Source organism: Podarcis filfolensis, assembly GCF_964270895.1.
Source record: "Podarcis filfolensis genome assembly, chromosome: 7".
NCBI classification, from domain to species: domain Eukaryota; kingdom Metazoa; phylum Chordata; class Lepidosauria; order Squamata; family Lacertidae; genus Podarcis; species Podarcis filfolensis.
Genome location: NC_139603.1, coordinates 58,077,018 through 58,100,432, shown reverse-complemented (window position 1 = coordinate 58,100,432; position 23,415 = coordinate 58,077,018). Strand labels below are relative to the sequence as shown.

The window sequence follows — 23,415 nt, the reverse complement described above, 5'->3', positions numbered from 1 at the left end:
AGAACCACATAACCTTTTCGTTGTAACTCCAGACGGTTCATAGAAGACACATTTTAATATTATTTAATATTATTTTAAGAGAAAGAGAAGAAACTGCAAATTGTTTAAGGCTTTTATATAATTCAGTAATTACACCTTGACCTATCATGTAAACCTGTGTTCTTTTTTGATGATGATGATGCATAAGTGATACTCTACCTTTGGAAGGGGACTGCGCTTTGAGCGGGGGGAGGGGGAGGGGAGGGGGACGACTGTCAAAGAAAAGGTTCTGTCTTGGGTTTCCACCAATCAAACCCTTTAGTGGTGGTACTGTATTTCTTTAATGGTGTTGATATCTTCTGGGCAGATTCATAAGGAAGCAGGGGGCCTTTTCAGGTACCATTTATAGGTAAGCATCAGCCTCCAGAACAGAGTCTGGAAATAAATAGAAGGCAGTGCAATTGATGTAAGATTGGATAAATGAGGTCTAAAAAGAGTATGCTGGACAGCAACCTGTCTGCCGTATTTGCACTGCTGCAGTTTCCAAATGATTTAAAGATTAAAGCAATGCACTATTTGTGTAGCTATCTAATCTAATTTGCCATTGGGGAGCATGTGCTTAGCATCATACTCTCCAACATGCCGCAGAGGAAAACTGGAGTTCTTGTGTTTTGGGGCCATGCTCCCACGTGAGTCACACGAGAACCTGGAGCCCTGGGTGTATTGCAGGGCTGTGCTCTCGCAGGAGCCAGGTGAGTTTTATGAGAGCATGCCCCCCCCACCAAAACAGGCATCTTTGGGGGCAGCACTTTTGCGGGAGCCAAAACAGGACATCCAGTCAAGCCGGGATGGCTTCTGTAATTCTGTGATGTCCCGGAACAGTTGAGGGCTTTGGTATTACCCACTCTGCTTCTAGCCATCAAATGCCAACAAATAAATTCTGCTCTCTTGTATATAAAAAAATGGTGTTTCCCTGCAACTTCATGGTGGCAAATAAAATGTGGAAACAGCACCTACTGGGCTGCACAGAATACATACAGTCAGAGGTGGTCCCTCTGGCTGTTCCTTCTTCGAGCAGAGAGACTCTTTTCAGTGGCCCTACACATCTCTTGCCCTCCTTTCCCCAATGCATTATGGATGCCTTCCCCTCCACTAAATACACAATTGGTGCCCAAAATTTAAAAAGTTAAATGCTGCAGATGGGATCCAGGAGGAAAATTTAAGAACACTTCCAGTCATTTTGTTCCATTATTCTTACACATCAGGACAGTGAACGTGTTGCAGAATTTGAGTGTGAAAATAAAATTATAAAATAATAATAATAATGATAATAATTTATTATTTCTACCCTGCCCATCCCACTCTGGGCGGCTTTCAACAGAACATTAAAAACAGAATAAAACTTCAAACATTAAAAACTTCTGATGTCTTCTAAAATGCTCGGGATGCTTCAAACTTGCAATTATAATAAAAATGCAGGCAAATTAATCTATTTAGAAAGGCACTTTTAATCACCAATAGGAGTGGGACACAAAGTACTAAGTTTTTATCTGCTTGATTATGCAGCAGCCTGAAATGGAGCCCCATTCCATCAAATGTACTCTATGCAGAAACTTTAGCATGTGAACATTTAATCCTCTACATCCACTTTGCAATAATCAACATTATTTGCATTCTGGACTTTTAAGTTCCAAGCATCACCAAGTTGCCAGTGTAGGGCTGCATTGTTAGGTTTGATACCGATGTGGTTGATTAGTTTCATTCTGGGTTTGAGCCAGGAAAGGGATTTCATTCTCAGGATTTTTTCCATGTCCCAAATACAAGGCTGTAATCCTAATGATACTATAGGGTTCGCTTCATATTAGACAGCTTGAAATACAACAGTCCACGTTGAGATCACGTTACTGGCAGGAGAAGAATGCAGCTGACTGAAAATACATTCTTCTTGAACACAGATTCAAGTATTCAGGGAGGAAAAACACCCTGAACACCTTGCAAAATAAGTTTTAAAAGGAGCATTCTGGAAAAAACATTGTTTGAAACATCTGGGTATCTAACTGTTAGGTAACCACAGCAATTCACCATTAAAGCACAATAAGACAACTGATACAGGCCGAACCACAGAAAGAGATTCTGGTAATATGGAACCAGCAACCTAAATACTAGAAGAGGTTTTCGGAATGCTTCCAAGAATCTAATACTTAGATTTACTTGCTGAGAGGCAATGCGGGTATCATTTACAGATACTTCTTCATTATGGCTAGGGGGAGTTTCACCAAATCAGTGTACTTTCAGGTCATACAAGAGCAAAGATCCATCTACTCCAGTATTCTGTTCTCACAGTGGCCAAGCAGATGCCTATGGGAAGCCTACGAGCGAGAGGTTGAGAGCAGCAGCACTCTTCCCATTTGTGATTCTCAACACCTGGCGTTCAAATACATACAGGCAATCCTCGTTTTGTGCAGGGGATACGTTCCAGACCCGGACGCACATCAGCAAGAGCCCATGTAAATGCTCTGTCCCCATCCCGCCCTTTTAGTGAAGTTTTAGCGTCACTTCCGGGTTCAGCGCTATGCACGCATGCGCAATCCTGCATCAAAATTGACTGTTGCCTGTATTGCCTCTGATAGCGGATATAGAACATAGCCTTCAAGGCTATGCCATCAAGGCTAGTAAGCCCTTCCTATTCTCCTTGAATTGGTCTAAATATCTAAATTCAGTTTGGTTTCACTTTTAATACTTAATTTACACTTTGCAGAACAATACTGAAACTAACATTTGTCAGAATTTTTCAATGCCGTTTCCCATCCATATAATGTGTATAAGTAATGTGCATAAAATAACATTGTAACGTTATAGGGGGAAAGCATTAAGATGCATTCTATTTGAAAACAAAATATTTCAAAAATGTGTATAATTAGTAGAAATCCACATTGAAATAACGATGAATTTTCATGAGCCCTTAAAAAAAAACTTTGCAAACTGATGAGGAAATGTGGAGAAGTAGATAGGAAAAACGAGTAACTGAGAGAAATCAAAATCGACCTGTTTGCTCATCCTACTTCAAAGAAAGAGTGAAGTGTTTTGCCAGCTTGCCCACTAAACCTCTAAACACTTAAAATATATTTCATTAAACAGCTGTACATGGAATATCTGCTGTCTTGGTGATTTAACTTATGCTCCTTTCAGATAGACTGGGTGAGGCTTTTGCGGGATGCAGCAGACGCACTGTGCCTGCACTAGCACCTTGAGTGAACAAGAGCACTTTATTCTAATTACCCAGAAGATTGTCAGAAAGCATATACCAGCAATATCTGGAGAGCCAAAGGTTCTCCAGATATTGCTGAACTACAGCTCCAATCAGCCCCAGCAAGCATGGCCAAGGATGATGGGAGTCCAGCAACATATGGAGGGTCAAATGTTCCCCACACCTGACTTTTACCCAGGGGCGAATGAAGGCGTCTTGACACCCGGGGAGGGGCGTCGCTACGTACGACGCATGCGCTGTACATAGTGATGCCGCACATACGCTGTACATAGCAGTTTGCCGGTGGCGCTGCTCCAGCGCCGTACAGACGGTGCCAGGATCCCTCCATCGCTACTACAACCATGAACAGAGGATCCTCCACATGAGGCTGCGGCGGCGCAATGGCTGATTGCGCAGTGAGCCCCCGCAGGTGCCTTGTCACCCCCCCAGACATGGCACCCAGGGCACACCGCCCCCCCCCATCCAGCATCGGCTGCGACGCCACTGCATTTACCTTTCGTTTTCTAGAAATAAGTACCTGAGGCATTAGTTGAAGAGAAACTAGACAGAAGGATTAAAAAAGAGGTTCAACCACCAAGTCACCATGCTATAAGATGACCTGCTGATTCAAAGAAGCATGTGGTGGCATGTACATTTTTATTAAGTTTCTCAGTTATGTGATTTATATATTTGGATTCATGTTTCTTTCAAGGATTTAGGTATCTGAGTATTAAATATATAAACACATCACACCAAACACTTTTCATTAAACCACACATTTTAATCTCTTTAATAGAGTCATCCTTTCAACAACTTCTTTAAGTATTGTATTTGGGACTGCAAATCTGTGTGGGTCCCTGCAGGTCTAACCCTGCAAAAATATGGTTTGGCCACAACCCAACACAGGAGTTTAGAGTGTGCCAAGCTTGTGAAAATCATTTAGCTAGTTTAGATGTTTATATTCCCATTTACTGATTCACCACAGTACACTGATTCCTTAGTTGAATAAGAAGCATTTAATGTTTGACAGGATGGAAATAAACAATAGTAAATCTTCTCGTGTCTAATTATTAACTATCAGGTGATGCAGATCATGCCAATTGTGTCCCCCCCCCCCGTTTTTGGTCTAATTAATTAACCTGTGTAATGTTTGATTTTGGTGCCCTTTGAAGATTTGCTGCAGCCAACATGTCTGCAAATTTTCACAGCATTGAAATAAAGTCAGTTATGTGATAGGATCAGCAAAAGGTAGGCAGGAAGAGTTTCTACTGTACAGCAATTTATACACCATATATCAACCTTCGCCAGCCTAGCTTCTACCAGATACTTTAGACTACATCTCTCATAAACTCCATCCAGCATCGGCAATAGCCAGTGACCACGGACACTGTAGTCCAAAAATCTGGAAGGCAGCCTTTGAGATGGTGCTACATACTTCCACCACAGCTCTCATTGCAGTGATGAGCAAAAATGGCTTATATACATACATGCACCAGAACGTGGGACAATTTTATGTGTATCTGACTGAAAGGAATTTACTATGGGCATACAACATCTACTTCTGGATGTTTATTCCAATACATATCCAATTTACTCCTGAAGTTCCTAATCCAGCAATCATATGTATACAGAAGCCTGCTTGGGTCTATGTACCTCCTTCGCAGAATCAGGGTGCTTTAAATATTTACAGTATACAACCAACATTATAAAAACCAACCCTTTCCCTATTGACAATTTCATGTCATCACTCAGTCCAGATTAACAGTGCAATCCTATACATGTCTGAGATTAGGTCTCACTGAGTTCAATGGGCTTCTTCCCAGATGAGATAACTCAGTTACTGAAGTTATTATTCTGATATAGAGAGTAAGAAATTTTGGCTTTATAATTTTTATGCTTGTTCCAAACCAGTGGTTCTCCTTCCAGAAGCATATTAAAATGCCCACTGTAAAATAGGCATGTGGCACACGGCGGAAGGTGCCTGTGTTCCCTCACCCTGCTGTTGCTAGAATTTGCTCATAGTGATTATATCTTTTAAAAAATTGTATCCAATCAAACTCTGCTGGGAGTTCATATTTTTCCGCCACTGTACTACTGCCAAGCACACTGCAGTTAATAAATTTTGGATCAACTTTGTGTAAGAACAAATAACTATTTGCATCATTTTATTAACACAGCATTAACCATTTTCCCCCTGAACACTAGAGCAGCTCCAAAAGGTGTAAATTTATACCTGAATCCTTTCCAACACAGACCATTTCATATGTATGAGCAAATTTTATAGGAGGCAAAGGCGAACAAATGAAATTTTCTTTAGAAAAAGATCTGTTTAACATTAAGACATAGAACAAGCTATTAGGAGTTCTATAAATAATGGCCAGTAATTTGGCCTAGATCAAGTAGCACTTCCCATCTTTTTAACATAAAACGTCTTCACATCTTGTTTCCTTCAATAACAATTGATAAAGATGAGGCTCTTGTCCCTTGCCAAGATGTTCTACATATCCTAATAACTTTTTTTTTAAGTGACCCAATCACTTGCAAATATTTGCCCTCATAATTCCCTTTTGTTCCATATGTTCCAGTGATGAAAAGCTAAACATCTTGAAGCCCTTTGGTGTAGAATGTCCAGCGCAAATTAAGACAGCATTCATCTGAAAACCCTATAAGCCCCACTTTTATTGAGGAAAAAAGTGGTCCTTGATATAAAAATTATTTTAGGAAACAATAAGTGCATTGGAAACCAGGCTAATGGAGATGTTCCAGAACTTTCTACCAAGTGCATCAAATCTCATGATGGGAGTTCATAATCAGATGTCTATGAAAGCATAGCTCTCTTTGCGGTTTTAGCCATACATGTCTACTCATAATGTGACTTAACTCTCACATAAGCATGTATAGGATTGCAGTCTTAGTTATCCACAAGACAGCTTTGAGTGGCATGGGGAATATTTCCTACCATTCAGATTTCAGCCCACACTGGTGTCATGACGCAAATGGTGTTGAAACTTTAGTGGCATTGCTATTTCCCCTGCCACCAATGTCATACTAAAAGCCTGAGCATGGAAGAACCAACACTACAGCTTTTCCTCATACCAGATCTGCTCCAGCCTCAGCAATCCCCCCAGGACGGGCTCCTCACATAGGGTATAAGGTCATAGGAAAGAACAAAGTAAGGCGGTAGCATCAGTCACAATGGAAATTAAGAATTCTGGCTAAGCCGCCTGAGAGTTCTTTTAAACAGGATCTGGGTTTTGCAAGTATCTATTAACATAAACTAGAATTTACAAAGATACCAAAAAATATATTGAACCTAGGAGTGGGGATGGTGGATCTCATGAATAAGAATGAATTTTCAAGGGGATTCTGGTGTTCCCAAGATGAAGAAGCCATGTTTACACCCACCTTTAAGCAGCAAATAAAAAATTAATTTTGATTAAATGCAGCATAAACAAATATGAGATGCAACAGTCCCCATCCTTGCCCTAATCTCCTCTTCCTCCTCATTATTATTTTTTCAGATTTATAAACTGGTTCACAGCATAAAGCCGTCGAAGCAGTGTACACAATAAAAACAGAAGAAAACACACAAATGCAAGCTCTAAACAACAAAATCAGTTCAACGAACTCTAAAAACGAGTAAACCATCCATACAAACAAAAGCTGTTCATCAGATATGAAGTTGATGTTCCATAAACAGCTGGGTTATGCTTCAGGAAAAATCTTAAACAAAAATCCTCTGTAGGATAAATTTCATGAATTTGCCCACTTATTCTGCTACTTCACATATCAGCATGACGACTTCATGCATGTATATTCTCACCTTCCGCCAGAACATTTCAGAAGTTCAAGACCTTGGAGATTTTAGCAAAACGTATTAAAAAGCCTATGAAGTATAACGGAAACATTACTTAAAGCGAGTCTGAGACTAGTAAAAAGAAAGCTCAGCCACTCCAATAAGTGGTGAGTCGGCAGTCCCAGGAGATATATAGAACGAAGCCAGAGATAGCTGGAAGTCAGATGTCTTGGACGATTTATTTATTTATTTATTTGGCTATAATGGATTGCCAAAAGCGTGCATTTCATTATCAGCATCTCTACTGAAGAACAAGACCACAGATTTCCTGAAACTACACATCTGGGGTAGACATACACCAACATTTATATGAGGAGTGAATAAACTTTTTCAGACAGAAGGAAGTGTTCCCTCGGGGGCAACCTTTTAGAGGCCGCATGCTGGTGCTGGACAGGGCCAGAGGCAAAAGTAGTCAGAGTAATGGATGTGAACCCTTCCATTATACACATATTCCAGGCACAGAGAAGCCAGGATTTTCTCCAGCCTTGCCAAGCCCCATCTTTTCATCCTCTATCCAGACAAACAAGAAGAATGAGCACAGCTCAAGGACACTTCCCAGCGAAGCAAAAGCACTTGGAGAGAGTGAAGAGCAGGGCTAGGAAGGGTTGTTTCCTTGGGAGAAGTGTGGCCTGGAGAGTCAAGGGCCAAATGGAGAGACTTGGAGAAGACATACCGTATTTTTTGCTCTATAAGACTCACTTTTTCCCTCCTAAAAAGTAAGGGGGAATGTGTGTGCATCTTATGGAGCGAATGCAGGCTGTGCAGCTATCCCAGAAGCCAGAACAGCAAGAGGGATTGCTGCTTTCACTGCGCAGCGATCCCTCTTGCTGTTCTGGCTTCTGAGATTCAGAATATTTTTTTCTTGTTTTCCTCCTCCAAAAACTGGGTGCATCTTGTGGTCTGGTGCGTCTTATAGAGCGAAAAATACGGTAGTTGGCCCCAAGTCAGAGGTTCCACATCCTTGCTAAATACTGATACTGATCTTATGTATATATTTGACAGCCAAAGTGCAGCTTGAAACCATGAGTGCCCTACATGAAAAAAATGCACAAAACAGGGTTTGCTGTTCTGCTTCCTACAGCATGGACCCACTACTACCTAGGCCTCATGGCTTAGCGGCTGTCCATTTAGTAGGGTTTTGTGCTTCAGAAGTTGACAGCTCTAGATCTCTGTGTTCACTCTCGATTCAGGCATTCTGACCTCTCCAAGTTCTACTCAAGGCTCTCTTGCAAGGTACAGTAAGGCCACTGATTTACATGGCTAATTCATGACGGAGACCTACTGTCTTATAGAGTATGGTACCACCTAGGAGGAAGACCGTTAGCAGCAGAGTCAAGATGATAAAACTTGTCTGTGAGGACACAACAGATCCCATGTGAATCAGCTCATAAATTATTACAAAAACTAGCGGAGCTGAAATATACCTGCAGTATATAAACTCACCCCTCTCCCCCACAAAAAGGTTGCAACCGTCAAGGCACTTATCTCTGAACTGCTGATCCAAATAGAAATCATTTCCTGCATAATTTCCATTGTGCAATGTTGCATTTTTGGAGATGTGTGTGCTTTATATGTGTGTACATTAGGGTGGGGGGTATAGCTAGCATTTAAAGAGCCATCTCTCCCTGTATATCTCTCCCTTCATTAACTTTATGAAAACAACATACAAAACTGAGACACCCAGGAAAGAAGTGGTGTCACCTTCTCAGTATGAACTGATGGAGGGTAATGAGCTCAAAATTGCATCTTTCTCTGCACAACGGTATCAGTATTTCTCTCAGTCACTGCCTTGTATTTCTGGCAAATTAGTTGTTTTCTCCACCAAGCAGGCAAGTTATGGTCTCAGGGTTAGAAAAGGATGCTAACTAATGATGGTTTAAGTTTATGGCTAAAAATACTAGAAACCTGCACTATCAAATCTTCCCAGAAGCACGCATACACACAATGCAACTTGCAAACTGGCAACTTCATAGTCACCACCTGCGCTCTAAACATAGAATCTCAACTCGCAGCCAGATAAAAAAATAGTGTATTCAAAAAGCAGGATAAGGAACAATTCAACAAGAAAACCGCTGTCCAAAAAGCTAGCCCATATGAGCAGCAGGTGGATTGGAGTGGAGTGGCTAATAATAAAGTAGAAATCGTGAAGCTCCTGGTTTTGCCATGTTCTTAGGCTTTCTGTCTCAGGAGACAATGGAGAAGTGCACATCTGGGGATGAGGTTGGGAAGTTGCAGCGCCTGCTGTGGCCGTGGAGACCGATATGGGAGAGACATGTTTTGTTACAGCTGGGGCAGATGAAGGCATCCAGTTGTGCTGCTGTAGATGCACTTTCTCCCAGCAGTCCTTTCTCCTCTGGTCACTGCAATGGATACACGACTTGACCGCCTGCCACCAGGCATTGCGGTCGTCTGCAAGGGATTCCCACATGGTGGGGTTGATGTTGTCAGCCTTTGGGTCATGTTTGCAGACATATTTGTAACACGCAGCTGGTCTGTGGTGCCAGAAGCCAGCTCCCCTTAGAGCAGGTCCTTGGGGATCCTGCCACCTGCCATTCTGTGGACATGACCAAACCAGCGTAGATGTCGCTGAGGCAGGAGTGCGAACATGCTGGGAATGTGGGATTGGGAGAGCACATCTTTGTTTGGAATTCTGTCCTGTGCCCCAAATCCTCCTGTGCCCCAAATCAAATCCTCCTGATTCAGTCCATGTGGACGGCATTGAGCCATCATTCCTGGCAGTTGTAAGTTGCCCACGACTCTTTTTACTAGTCTCAGACTTGCATTAAGTAACGTTTGTGTTATACTTCATAGGCTTTTTAATAAATTTTGATAAAATCTCCAAGGTTTAGAACCTTTGAAATGTCTTGAAGAGCGCCACATTGGGTACCGCTTTGTTAAAGTATGTATACAAGAGCACTGAAACACACAGTGCTTCGGGAACGCTAAACGACTTGTTTTGGATTGCACTTTTTAATTAAAAAAAAGTAGATGTTCTTTTATTTTTCCAATGAGGCTTTAAACTTTCTTCCGAAATTGAAAACATGCTTCCTTCAGTTTGTATTCATTTATATTAATTAAGACTGCAGCTTTTATGTTCGCGCAATAATAGTGGAACATTTGCAATGTATTTCTAAACAGTTAGATACAAATTAATGCAATGGTGGTGGTAGCCTTAAGCAAATTTCTTAATAAACGGTTGCTATTTAGTGTTGAATAAGTGGCTTAAGAGGGTAATTAGAGACATGTTTAGGAGTCTTAATTTAATGAACTGCACCACAAATACGTCTCCAAGCATAAGCATAGGCTTTTTTCCAAGCATTGTTTAAACTCTTACAGATACTGAAGCTATCATAAAAAGGAATACAATACAGAAGTATTCCAAGTTGGGACAAATGCATTTTACTTACACTATGATAACATTCCATTAGCATCCCACAATTATCGGTTGCCACTGTTTTACTGCGGAATGTTTTACCTAACAGGAAGAAATGGATTACTTAAAACACACACACACACCACACACCCTGAGTGGCATCTTAGGCCACCCAAGACTGAGGATGTTTAAAGACATTGTGTTCTTTCCCTTATTCTTCAAAGACGGACAAAGCAGTTTGCAGACTAGTAGCAGTCTTTTTCCCCGCCCCCCCCAAGACCACTCAGCTATGTTGTTTTAATTATTCTTGAGAATTACAAATTCCTAAGAAATGTAGAACCTATTACCTTTTCTTAGTTTCACATGCAACAATACTGTAAGGATACTTGAGGAATTCAGTCTTTGGAAACACCAAAGGATGGCAAACCTGTGGCCCTCGAGATGTTAATGAACTACAACTCCCATAATCTCTGACAACCAACAATTCTGACTGGGGCATATGGGAGTTAGGAGTCCATTGACACCTGAAAGGCCGCTCAGGTTCCCCTGTTACCATATGCCTTTCACAGGTAAGTTCTCAGGTAAGTAGCTTCAAAGACAGAGGTCCTATGGCTGGGTCGGGATGGCATGGGGATGAGGGACCAACTCCCTTCTCTTGCGGGGGCCCAATTAGTGCCATTGCCTTCCGTTAAGAGTTTGGGTGTAATCCTTGACGCCTCCCTTTCCACGGAGGCGCAAGTTACAGCAACAGCCAAGGCGACATTTTTCCATCTTCGCAGCATCAAGCAGTTCGTCCCTTACCTTTCCCGCCCCGACCTGGCCACAGGGATCCATGCAACGGTCACCTCCAGGCTTGACTACTGTAATTCGCTCTACGCGGGGCTGCCCTTGAAGCTGTCCCAGAAACTCCAGCGGGTGCAGAATGCTGCAGCGAGGCTCCTCGCAGGGTCTCTGCCATGGGAGCATATTCACCCAGTGCTTTTCCAGCTGCACTGGCTCCCGGTGGAGTACAGGGTCAGATTTAAGGTGCTGGTTTTGACCTTTAAAGCCCTTCACGGCCTAGGACCCTCGTACCTACGGGACAGCCTCTCCCGGTATGCCCCACGGAGGACCTTAAGGTCCATAAATAGCAACACCCTAGAGGTCCCGGGCCCTAAGGAAGACAGATTAGCCTCAACCAGAGCCAGGGCCTTTTCAACACTGGCTCCAGCCTGGTGGAATGCTCTGCCTCATGAGACCAGGGTCCTGCAGGATCTGATTTCTTTCCGCAGGGCCTGTAAGACATAGTTGTTCCACCTGGCCTTTGGCTTGGAGCCAATTTGATTCCTTCCCCCTCTTTCTTTTTTCTTTTTCCTTTCTCCTCCTGTGATGAGGCTGCATTTTAATATTTTAATGTTTCAATATTTTAATTGTTGTATTTTAATCTTGTTTTTAAGTTGTATTCATTCAACTTGTTTTTATTATTGCTTGTTAGCCGCCCTGAGCCCAGCCTTGGCTGGGAAGGGCGGGGTATAAATAAAAATTATTATTATTATTAGCTAAGCAAACTTTGAGTTGCAAAATCTGTGAGGTTACCCATAAGGCACATAGGGTTGTACCCAGTGCTAACCATACACAGAGCAAACATAGCTAACTTTGGCCCATTAATTTAAGTGGGTCTACTCTGAGTAAAAGTTAGGGGGTGCAACCGGTAACCTGAATTGCAAGTTAGTGAGCAAAAGTTAGTGGGATGCAACTGATAACCTGACAGGTATTGTGTGGATAATAGGAATCTAATTATTTGAGAGAAAGTTCATTAAGAAACCCCAAAAACTTATAGTGCAACACTAGACTTGTCTACTCAGAAACAAGTCCTATTGAATTCAGTTTATGTCCAGATAAGTGGGATTAGGATTTCAGTCTTAGTTTGCTTTTAAAATATCAAGTAATATTTATATAACAAGATATGCTATGATAGCACAGAACATATGCAAAAAACTCAGTACTGAGAGTTGCAATAAGCAAAGCCACATTTTCAAAGCTATCTAAGGATTCTTAAGGAGCTATCCGTTCTTATCAAAATGATTTCTCTGACTATGTCCCAAAGGAGAAGGGAACAAGCTAAGATGATAAGGGGTCAATGTGTTAAAGGCCTCCTTATTTTTTTCTGAATTAGTTCTAAATATTTATACTCATACAAGTCAATTATATTTTTTTAAACAATAGCTTGGATCATTACACTTAAATAATGAGCTATTCCAGCTCTAGTTTCATCATCTACATGTCAGGATTTCATAAACAGTGGGTTTCCACTAAGGCTCAATACAAAACAATTGACTTTAGGTCAGGTTTGAATTCCCTACCTGTGACCCCTGATAGTATAACTGCTTTGAAGCTGCCAAAATGTTTTCACTACATGTTCATCTTCTTATGTTAGCCAACAAAGTTAACAATACTAGCTTACCCAAAGTTCCTCTCCCTTAAAAAGACTCTTTTGGAGACAGACAGCAATAAAGCAACTAAAATGCAGATGAGCCAGTAAGTAAAATAATAATTAGAAAATACTTAGCTAAGAGGAAACAGCTAGCAGAAAAGGGGGGGGGGAGAGAAAGCTTAATATCAGAGTGAATATAACAATCCAATTATAAAGCAAATATTACCAGGCAGGCTATATAAGCAACATGAATTTGCAAAGATTATTTTAAACTAAATGAAATTATGTTTGAATCACTAGAGCAGAGACATCGGAGATCAGAGCTAATCTATTTTTCTCTAATATCCATGACTCCCTCCCATCTGTCCTATACAAAAGGACTTGATCCCCATCTCTAATGTGAAGATCAGAATCTGAAGCTCAGAATCCATGAGATTTTGCATTTTGTCGAGTACTGCATCATGGTTCTTGGAAGTTTTTTTTTGTGTGTGTGTTATTTAAAAGTGTATTTTGAGAGCAAAGGTGTTTCCCATCCTTCAAAATGTTATTGTCTCTTGTTAAGCCACAAGTAAGACTCCTGTCCCCAGTTCTTATGCACATACATTCTGTGGTATATACTGTTACCAAGGCTGCAATCCTAAGTCTGCTTATCTGAAAGTCCCATGGAATTCAATAGACATCCTTCTGAGTAGGCATGGTTAGGGTTGCACGTTAGAAGTATACATCACATACATCACACTCGCACACACCCCTCTCTAGTTGTGTAGAAGTAAAAACCTGAATGTAGAATCTGTGTCCTTGTGTACATCCCATTTTCAGGGAAGACTTCATCACCCACACTGTAGGTTGCTGCCTGCTCCCCAGGTCAAGATGCACTGCAAAAATGATGGCATCGTGGAAACTAAGGAGAACGCCAATTCTCAACTTGTTGCTTTCCCTCCATTTAGCTTGCATTGGAATCCAAATTGTCTCTGGTTAGTCCCTTGAAAAAACTGATTTGCTTACCTTGTCTGCAGTTTGAAAGAAAGGAACTGTAAAACATGAGTCCAGATGTGGATGCCCAGCTGTTGGGAGAAGCAAAGTTAACCATGAGTAAATATGTGCTCTTAAAAAAACTCCACTTTTTAAAGCATTATGGGACAGCTTTATTTATTTGAACATTAAATTATTTAAACATAAAAGGGTATGGAAACATTTGCAGTACAAGACAGAGAGAATGCTGGGATGTGAACATGGGAAGTCAGGGTCAATGTCCACCTTATGCATGAACTCATTAGATGTCTACAGGCCATTTATTTTAAAGCAATCATAAACCACTTAATGTATATTTTAAAATAATTAAATTTCTTAAGTGGTGAGCCTCAGACAGGCACATTTCCCAGTCATACCTGGAGATGTCAGGAACTCAACCTGACTTCTCCTGCGAGTAAAACAGTTGCTCAGTCACTGTGCTGCCGAAACTGCAACCCTGCACCAGATCTTGACCATCATCACAAAGTGCGTGCCAAGCTACATAAATAATGACATCTGCATAATGCTTACTACAGAATTATAGTAGCGACATGTTGACCAAATCAGAGTATTTCTTCTTTTAAAAACCCAGTGGGACAGTCATGGCATTAAGCCCTTGCAAGCTGTCATGGACAGCATTTGTTAAGGCACAAGGCTTGCAGATTGGCAGGAATAATGTCATTCCCTCCCAATGAAAAAGTATAAAGGAACTGAAATCTTGCATTTGCAACAAAGCCCAGTCACAAAATATTCTCAATTGGACCTTTTTACTCCAATGTGGCACATCAAAGCAAGAAGCACATAGATAACATTAACATATTTACTGTGAGGTGCTTTTGACTATGGAAAAGAACTAGAGATTTATAGAACAATTATGAAATATTCGGCCATAAAATCCAGACTGCAGAAATGTGAGGCTAGTCGGAATTTGAGTGGCTCCTATTTAGGCTAAATAGGCAGGTTAAGTAAAATGATGATAAATGTCTAGATATTATGCAGAAGCCTTATCACATATTGTTTCATTGTAAGTATCTGGTATGCTTAGAAATCTTTCAGAGAAAGTTTCTAGGAAATGAGCCAAGTATAACTTAGTATGGAGCATAACAAGAAGGGGAGTTTGGGAGTGCCTTGAGATAAGATCTTTATAACAGAGAAGTCAAAGCTTTTAAGGGAATAAATGATTTAATGACTTTGAATTTGGTATAAAAGTTTGACTGAGAGCCTTTTGGATGAAGAGACTTTATTCCACAGGTCAGAATAATGCAAGAGGACCACACAGCACAAGAACTCTGGTTTTTTTCACATCTACCAAAGAAAACAACAACAAAACTTTCCAAGCCCTTTTAACCTTTGCTTGATTTTTTTTTGTATTTATTTAAAATAATTTCCACCTCACTTTTTGCCCCGAAAGGCTGGTTCCAGATGAAAAAACACTAGAATAAAATTAAAATATTGAGATAAAAGAAATACAGTATCTCAATCAGTATTCAGTAGGGCTGTTAGGGTCAGGTGTGTTTTTTTGGTGTGTTTTTTTTTTTAACCCTCTTCACAACAGGAGTTGAAGGCAAATTAAAAGAACATTTATGCCATCCAAAGAAGTGGGGGAAATAAAACCTCTTTTGGAAAGGAGCTGGACAATCTGGTGCTGTTCTAATGTCCCCCAACCAAGCACATTAGTGAAGATGGTGGAACATGGAGCAGATCTTCAGATGCTTAATGCAGTGAATATACAGATCCATGCGGGAAGAGAGGGTGTTTCAGAAAGCCTGGCCCCAAAGCCATTTAGGACTCTTTAGGTATCAAACACCACTTTGAACTGTGAACTGAAATTAATCGGAACCAGAGCTAATGAAAAAGAACTGATATAATATATGCATCCTAAGCAGTGAACACCAAAACTACACTAGATGCTACATTTTTAATAGCTCTTTGTAACACTCTTCAAGGACAGCCCCAAACAGAGTGCATTGCAGTAGTCCAACCTAGATCTAACCAGGAGTGATACAACAGCCAGAACTACATGACCCAGACCTACTATTCAAAAAGCACTAGAGTCTTGTCTGGATTAAACTTCAGTTTATTAGCTCACATTCAGTCCGTTGAGCCCAGACAACAATTCAGGATTACCACAGCACAATAGAGATAGTGAGATACATGATAGATAGATAGATAGATAGATAGATAGATAGATAGATGATAGACAGATGATAGATAGATATATGATAGATAAATAGATATGGGTATCACCTGTATATTGATGACACCCAACTCCCAATCATCAGATGACTCTTCTGTCAGTGGTTTCATGCAGACAATAAAAAAGTTTGGGGACAAAACAGAACCCCATAGAACCACATAAGCCAAAAAGAACTAATGTTCATGATATTTGGACTCTTTGCCCTGTGGTTACTTCAACATGACCATACTGAAGCTTAGTTCCCTACAAGCTAGCACAGAGATTTATTCCCATTGCTGATATGGCAATGGAACTGCTCTCATTTCTAAGCAGACTGAATTACTTGGACTGTTGGTAGGGAAAGACTGTCAACTATCCCATAAGAGATGCACTTCTGCACACTCATGTGGTACAGGAATACGGTGGTACCTCAGGTTACATATGCTTCAGGTTACAGACTCTACTAACCCAGAGGTTAAGAACTTTGCTTCAGGATGAGAACAGAAATCGTGTGGCGGCGGCACACCAGCAGCAGGAGACCCCATTAGCTAAAGTGGTGCTTCAGGTTAAGAACAGTTTCAGGTTAAGAACGGACCTCCGGAACGAATTAAGTGCTTAACCCGAGGTACCACTGTAGAGCTAACAGTTGCGAAAAGAACCTGAGGGCACCAGCTCTGCCCACAGACACCAGCTGCAATAGATAACTCACAGGGCTTTAATCCACACACCTTTTTTGTAGCGCGAAACAAGGACTCCCCACCCCCGCCACTTCATGACGACTCTTCCTGGTTCAGACCAAGTACCCATCTAGCTCAACAGCCTACCGTATTTTTCGCACCATAGGACGCACTTTTTCCCTCCTAAAAAGCAAGGGAAAATGTGTGTGCGTCCTATGGAGCGAATGCAGGCTTTCACTGAAGCCTGGAGAGCGAGAGGGGTCGGTGCGCACCGACCCCTCTCGCTCTCCAGGCTCCAGGAAGCTATCCGCTAGCCATGGGAGACCCAGCTCTCCCACGGCTAGCGGAGTGCTGCATTAATCCCGAAGCTTGGGGCGTGCGGAGCTCAGCGCGCCCCTTGCCGGCACCCAGAAGCTTGGGGCGCGCTGAGCTCCGCACGCCCCAAACTTCGGGATTAGCGCAGCGCTCCGCTAGCCGTGTCTAGGCTGCGGATGGTAGCCTGCTTCCCGGAGCGTTGGGCGCCCTGAAAGCAGAGCGCCCGGCGCTTCGGGAACATATCCGCAGCCTAGGCAGCCCTGCGGGAGGTCCCGCAGGGCTGTCTAGGCTGCGGATAGCAGCCTGCTTCCCGGAGCGTCGGGCGCCCTGAAAGCAGAGCGCCCAGCGCTTCGGGAACACATCCGCAGCGTGGGGAGCCTTGCAGGAGTTCCCCGCAGGGCTCCCCACGCTGTGGATAGCAGCCTGCCGCCCGGCGGGTGGGGCGCCCTGAAGCAGAGCGCCCCTCGCGCCGGGCAGACATCTGCAGCGTGGGGAGCCCTGCAGGAGTTCCCCGCAAGGCTCCCCAAGCTGCGGATAGCAGCCTGCCGCCCGGCGGGCGGGGCGCCCTGAATCAGAGCGCCCCTAACGCTGGGCAGACACCCGCAGCGTGGGGAGCCCTGCAGGAGTTCCCCGCAAGGCTCCCCAAGCTGCGGATAGCAGCCTGCCGCCCGGCGGGTGGGGCGCCCTGAAGCAGAGCGCCCCTCGCGCCGGGCAGACATCTGCAGCGTGGGGAGCCCTGCAGGAGTTCCCCGCAAGGCTCCCCAAGCTGCGGATAGCAGCCTGCCGCCCGGCGGGCGGGGCGCCCTGAATCAGAGCGCCCCTAACGCTGGGCAGACACCCGCAGCGTGGGGAGCCCTGCAGGAGTTCCCCGCAGGGCTCCCCACGCTGCGGATAGCAGCCTGCTGCCCGGCGGGTGGGGCGCCCTGAAGCAGAGCGCCCCGCGCGCCAGGCAGACATCAGCCAGCCCCACAAGCTCGGGGGACAGCAGGGAGGCGCAGCGCCACCATCCCGCTGTTCCTCGACCTGGTTCGGTTTCCCTGACCTGCTTTTGGGGGGGAAATAAAGGGAATTTTTTTTCCCTTTATTTCCCCCCCAAAAAACTAGGTGCGTCCTATGGGACGGAGCGTCCTATGGTGCGAAAAATACGGTACTTCCTCTAGTAGCCAAGCAAACACTTCCAGGATTGCTACAAGTAAAGCTTGTAGGTGGGTCCACCATCCCTTTCAGAGATGTACAGAGATCTGTGAACATGGAAACCTCACTGGCATAGGCATGGTTAATGGAGGGTTGGGCTAATTCATTTTTAGAAAGGGTGTAGGAGACAGTGGTCTTCACTATGTTTTGTGATGTACTAACTGCTTCAGAGCGGTACAGAGCGGAGACTATGCCAAGGTCAGCATACCTCAGTGCAACAACACAATGTCAGAGTGTGCTTTGAACTACAGAGGTCATATTGGAAGGGCTGCAGTGCAGACTCTGTGCATTACTACTGCTTTTCCAGTCCCATCAAGAAGCAAATCTTATCAGTTGCAGCCTCAAACAGCCTTTGCTACAAAAAAAAAAAAGCAAGCTGTCTGTCCATAAGGACCGAGATAACAGGAGCAGGACTTCACCTGTGACAGGAAGACCCTGAAATAGTGCACATTGTCATTGGAAACTGAACCAGAACCATAATCTTACCGTATTTTTTGCTCTATAACACGCTCCCAACCATAACACGCACATAGTTTTTAGAGGAGAAAAACAAGAAAAAAAAATATTCTAAACGAAACAGTGGATGTATGATTTTTGTGGTTCATGCTGTGGCCACAGACATGTGATCTGAAGGTGAGTTTGGGGTAGCCCAATGCAAAAATCCTGAGGATCCATGTGGATCCGTGCTTTGTAACCACGTTTTTGCACCACTGCGGCCCTAGGCAACAGTGGGTGCGTGATTTTTTTGGTGCAAGCTGTAGGCATGGACATGCTATGTGATCTGATGGTGAATTTGGGGTGACCCAGTGCAAAAATCCTGAGGATCCATGTGGATCCGTGCTTTGTAACCATATTTTAAGTAGGGAGGGAAGGAAAAGCACTCAAGGGACAAGGAACACACGTGGGGTGGGTGGAGAAGGATGCTGTTAATAATGCAGAAGAGGGGCATAAGAGGAGAAGGCTCTTATAAGAGGAGTGGGGAGGAGAGAGAGACAGAGAGCCTGCTTGAAAAATCTTTGCTGCTATTTAGCAAGTGGGGAGGAGAGAGAGACAGAGAGCCTGCTTGAAAAATCTTTGCTGTTATTTAGCGAGTGGGGAGGAGAGAGAGACAGAGAGCCTGCTTGCTTTAAAGGAGCCAAACGGACAGGAGCCGCTTACACTCGTGTAAGTGGCTCCTCTCCTCTCCCGCTTTGCTCCTTTAAAGCAAGCAGGCTCTCTGTCTCTCTCTCCTCCCCACTCAGCGGCTCTTTGCGAGCCACAGAGGAGGGAAGGAAGGGGAACCATGGATCCTCTGCTCACGACTGCAGTAGTTCCCCCCACCATCCGTAGGCATTCGCTCCATAACACGCACAGACATTTCCCCTTACTTTCTAGGAGGAAAAAAGTGAGTGTCATGGTGCAAAAAATACGGTAATTCTTCCACAGACTCTGCAAAATGATTATTTCTCTTGACTGTAATAGCTTTCATTAAATAAAAAAATTCCTTCCAGTAGCATCTTAGAGACCAACTAAGTTTGTTATTGGTATGAGCTTTCGTGTGCATGCACACTTCTTCAGATGATCTTCAGGTATCTGAAGAGGTGCGCATGCACATGAAAGCTCATACCAATAGCAAACTTAGTTGGTCTCTAAGGTGCTACTGGAAGGATTTTTTAATTTTGTTTCGACTACGGCAGACCAACACGGCTACCTACCTGTAGCTTTCATTAAGTACAAGCAATTGTCAGAACTGGCCATAGTTTTTTTAGGCTGAGAAATCATGAGCAAAGATGTCAGTTGCAATCCTACGTACATTTACCTAAGAGTGCCACTGAACTCAATGGGACTTATTCTTGAATAAACTGGCATAGGTGCTTTCCTGAGAAACCTGCATAGATGTCCTTCCAACTATGTGATCTTGCTTAGACCATCTACTTCAGCCTTCACCAACCAGGTGCCTGCCAGATGTTTTGGACTACAAACCCCATCAGTCCTAGCCAGCATAGTCATAGGAGTGACAACACTGTTTTCATAATGTACATTTAGTACTTTTAAAAATTAACCATGCACAATCTAAAACAGGCATAGGCAAACTTGGCCCTCCAGATGTTTTGGGACTACAATTCCCATCATCCCTGACCACTAGTCCTGTTAGCTAGGGATCATGGGAGCTGTAGGCCAGAAACATCTGGAGGGCAGAGTTTGCCTAAGCCTGATCTAAAACAACCAGTTGCAGAACTATGATGACCAATGACAACAAAGGAGGGCAATAGCCCCAGAGCAATAAAGGTTCTAGGAAGGCACACGTAAGATTTATGGACCCAATGAAGTATCCATTTTAGATTCTTCAGGGTTGGGGGAATGTAATATAGCTACACAAAAGACCATGGTGCCTAATGAATGCTATGTGTGTATTAAAATCCATTTAACCAAATAATCTCCCTCTGAAGAAAGGCTTCAAAGCCCAAGTTTTGCTGGGACATTGAACCAATTAAGTAAATCTTGTGTGCACTTCCTAGAACACTCTGTGCAACTTTGGCAACACATGGCATCATCTGGAAGTCACTGTCCCCTTCTCATTTTTGAAAAATGGCTGGGAATCATCACACATAGATGCTGGCAGCACGGCTACTGTTTGATTTCCAAGCCTTGTGGGAACCTCCCTCCAGTGTTACGTGCTTGGATGATTGGTGCTGGAATGGTTCAGTCACGTTAAAGCTGCCCCCTTTCATTTTAAGGATGTGTCTTTGGCATTGTTATAGCTGACCTGAACCACTTGAGCAGCCACCATACAAGCAACTAAACAGACAGATGGAGACGATTATGTGGTCAGAGATCGCCATAGTGCCAATGCAGTGTAAGATTTGTTGGGTGTGGTTTCCTCCACCCTCTGTTTTTCCATTCCTGCTCCCACCCGGAGTGGCCTGGATGAGAATTGCAACAATACACAGGGTTTTTGGAAACTGGAGGGCATGGATGGAGAATCTGTGGCCTGCCATACATTGATGAACTCCCATCAGCTCCAGCCACCACAGCCAAAGGTCAGGGATAATAGGATCTATAGTCCACCGACATCTGGAGGACCACAGGTTTCCAATCCCTGTAAGAGAGACTTAAGCCTTTTTCACACATTATGAAGAAGGCTCCACATGATTAAGGGGAACGTCTGAAGAAGGAAAGTCTATGCATTTAGGCTTCCTCACTTCATGCATGGTTATGGTTGGGGTGAGGCATTGTGAGTTCCTAATGTTAGGAGCTGGGCCTGTGGTACAATCCTGTTTCCTCTTCATTCTGTGAAGGTTCCTTCACATACTCAACCAGCAGAGTCATGGGTTTGAGCCCCACACTGGGCAAAAGATTTCTGCATTTGCAGGAGATTAGCCTAGATGGCCTTTGTGGTCTCTACAATAGCTCTACAATTCTGTGATTCTATGAAAACATGAAGATGGCTTCACTGTAACAGCATACTAAAGACAGAAATCCTCAACTGGAAAAATCTAAAATAGATTTATTAAAAGCTTCCAACAACTCTGTGCCTTGTTATACCTAAATAAATTCCACTGAAATCTTCATGGTTACATCTTAACAATTTGCTTTTCATGGCCACTGGAAGCAGAAATCTTCATTTCTCTTTTTTGTGACATCACCGTCCTCCGGTTTGGGACTGACCTGTCTCCAAGTTTTCTAGTCAACTAGGAGAGGTGACAATGACTTTTCCTGCTTGGCAGGGGGTTGGACTCGATGGCCCTTGTGGTCTCTTCCAACTCTATGATTCTATGATTCTATAATTCTATTCTATGATGGAAGAGGAGCTAATTGTGTTTTGGACAGTTGGACTTCTATCTTGATCAGTATCCCAGGCTTTAATTCCACTCTAATATCAGGCATTCCTCATTTATTTTTAATTTGGGGTGAAGGAACCCCACAGGGTGATCACACATTAAGGTTACAATCCTATACACATGTATTTGGGAGTTATAATCTTGCTGAACTCACTAGGGATTACTTCCAAGTAAACATAAAATATGTAAGGGACAGTTCACTTTGCACTTACTGCATTTTGCACTTAATGACTCCATGGAGGCCAAACATGTCAGTCAAGCTTATATAGCCTTGATTTCCATGACTTGGTTAAAAAAAAAGTATGACTGACAGTTCTGAATTAGTCATCTCTTAAATAGCTCCAATAATCCATGATCCCATAAAAAAATGCTGAACAAAAGAGTAATCATCCAGCTCTATAAAGAATAGAGATTTGAAGCCACCTGCAGATATACTGGTGGGAAACAAAGTCATTTCCTGCCAGTAGAGCAGCAGATAACATTGGCGTAAATAAAAAAATAGCTCCTGGACGCAAGTGGATGTCAAACAAGCTGTGGAAGAATGAGCAAAGACTCTTTAAAAAAACAAAAAGACTGGCTTTACCCGTAACATCCAAACTTATTGTGTCCAAATCAAACCTCAAAAATATTCACGCTGATACAAGTCCTATAGAAACCAACTGAAATTTGATCATGAAAGCACTTACTGGCTGATGTGTTTTCATTTCTCCCATGCATTTACACATACTACTGCTAGGACCTTTCTCTCTGTTATACTAATAAGAGGAGCCAGTATATGAAGAAGAGATGGTGGTAACTGCTGATATTCTCTGAACATTAACGTCACGTCTTCAAGGATTCCTTTGAAGAAGATCGTAGTATTCAGATTAAAATAGCAGCAGTGCAGACCTAAGACATTTTGGTACCTAATAGCATCCTATCTCCCCAAACTACTCCATACTGGTCATGGTACCCCAAAGTCTTTCCACTTATTTTAGCACTTGAGACAGAAAAGCTCTTCTGCTCCCTGGAAGTAAAATAAAATCAATAATAAATTAAATAACCAACAACTTATTTCATAAAATTTACACACCATTTGATTTAGGAGTTATTGGTTTTTTTTTACAAAGCAATTTATAAAAACTTGAGTACCATTTTATTGATGTCTACCATTAGGTTGAGACAGCCAAAATCAGCTGCCTCAGGTGGCTGCCACAGTCGAATAGTAGGGCTGGCTCTGAATAGCAGAAGCCATTCAGCATTAGTGCCCATTTTTTTCCGAATAAAAAGACATTCTTGATGCAAAATTCTAAGATGCTGTGATATAGCCCCTAGCCACCACAGGAGTATCCTTAGTTTGGATATTGGATGTAA

General features: G+C 42.9%; 1 protein-coding gene across 10 annotated transcripts in view; it reads right to left on the bottom strand.

The window, feature by feature from the left end:
- Positions 1-23,415, bottom strand: part of SULF1 (sulfatase 1) — a 115,283-nt gene that overhangs the window by 72,678 nt on the left and 19,190 nt on the right. For all 10 annotated transcript variants that reach the window (XM_083623233.1, XM_083623236.1, XM_083623234.1 and 7 more), the window contains exon 2: positions 13,874-13,932. The gene's annotated coding sequence lies outside the window, so the exon portion shown is untranslated. The remainder of the gene's footprint in view (positions 1-13,873; positions 13,933-23,415) is intronic.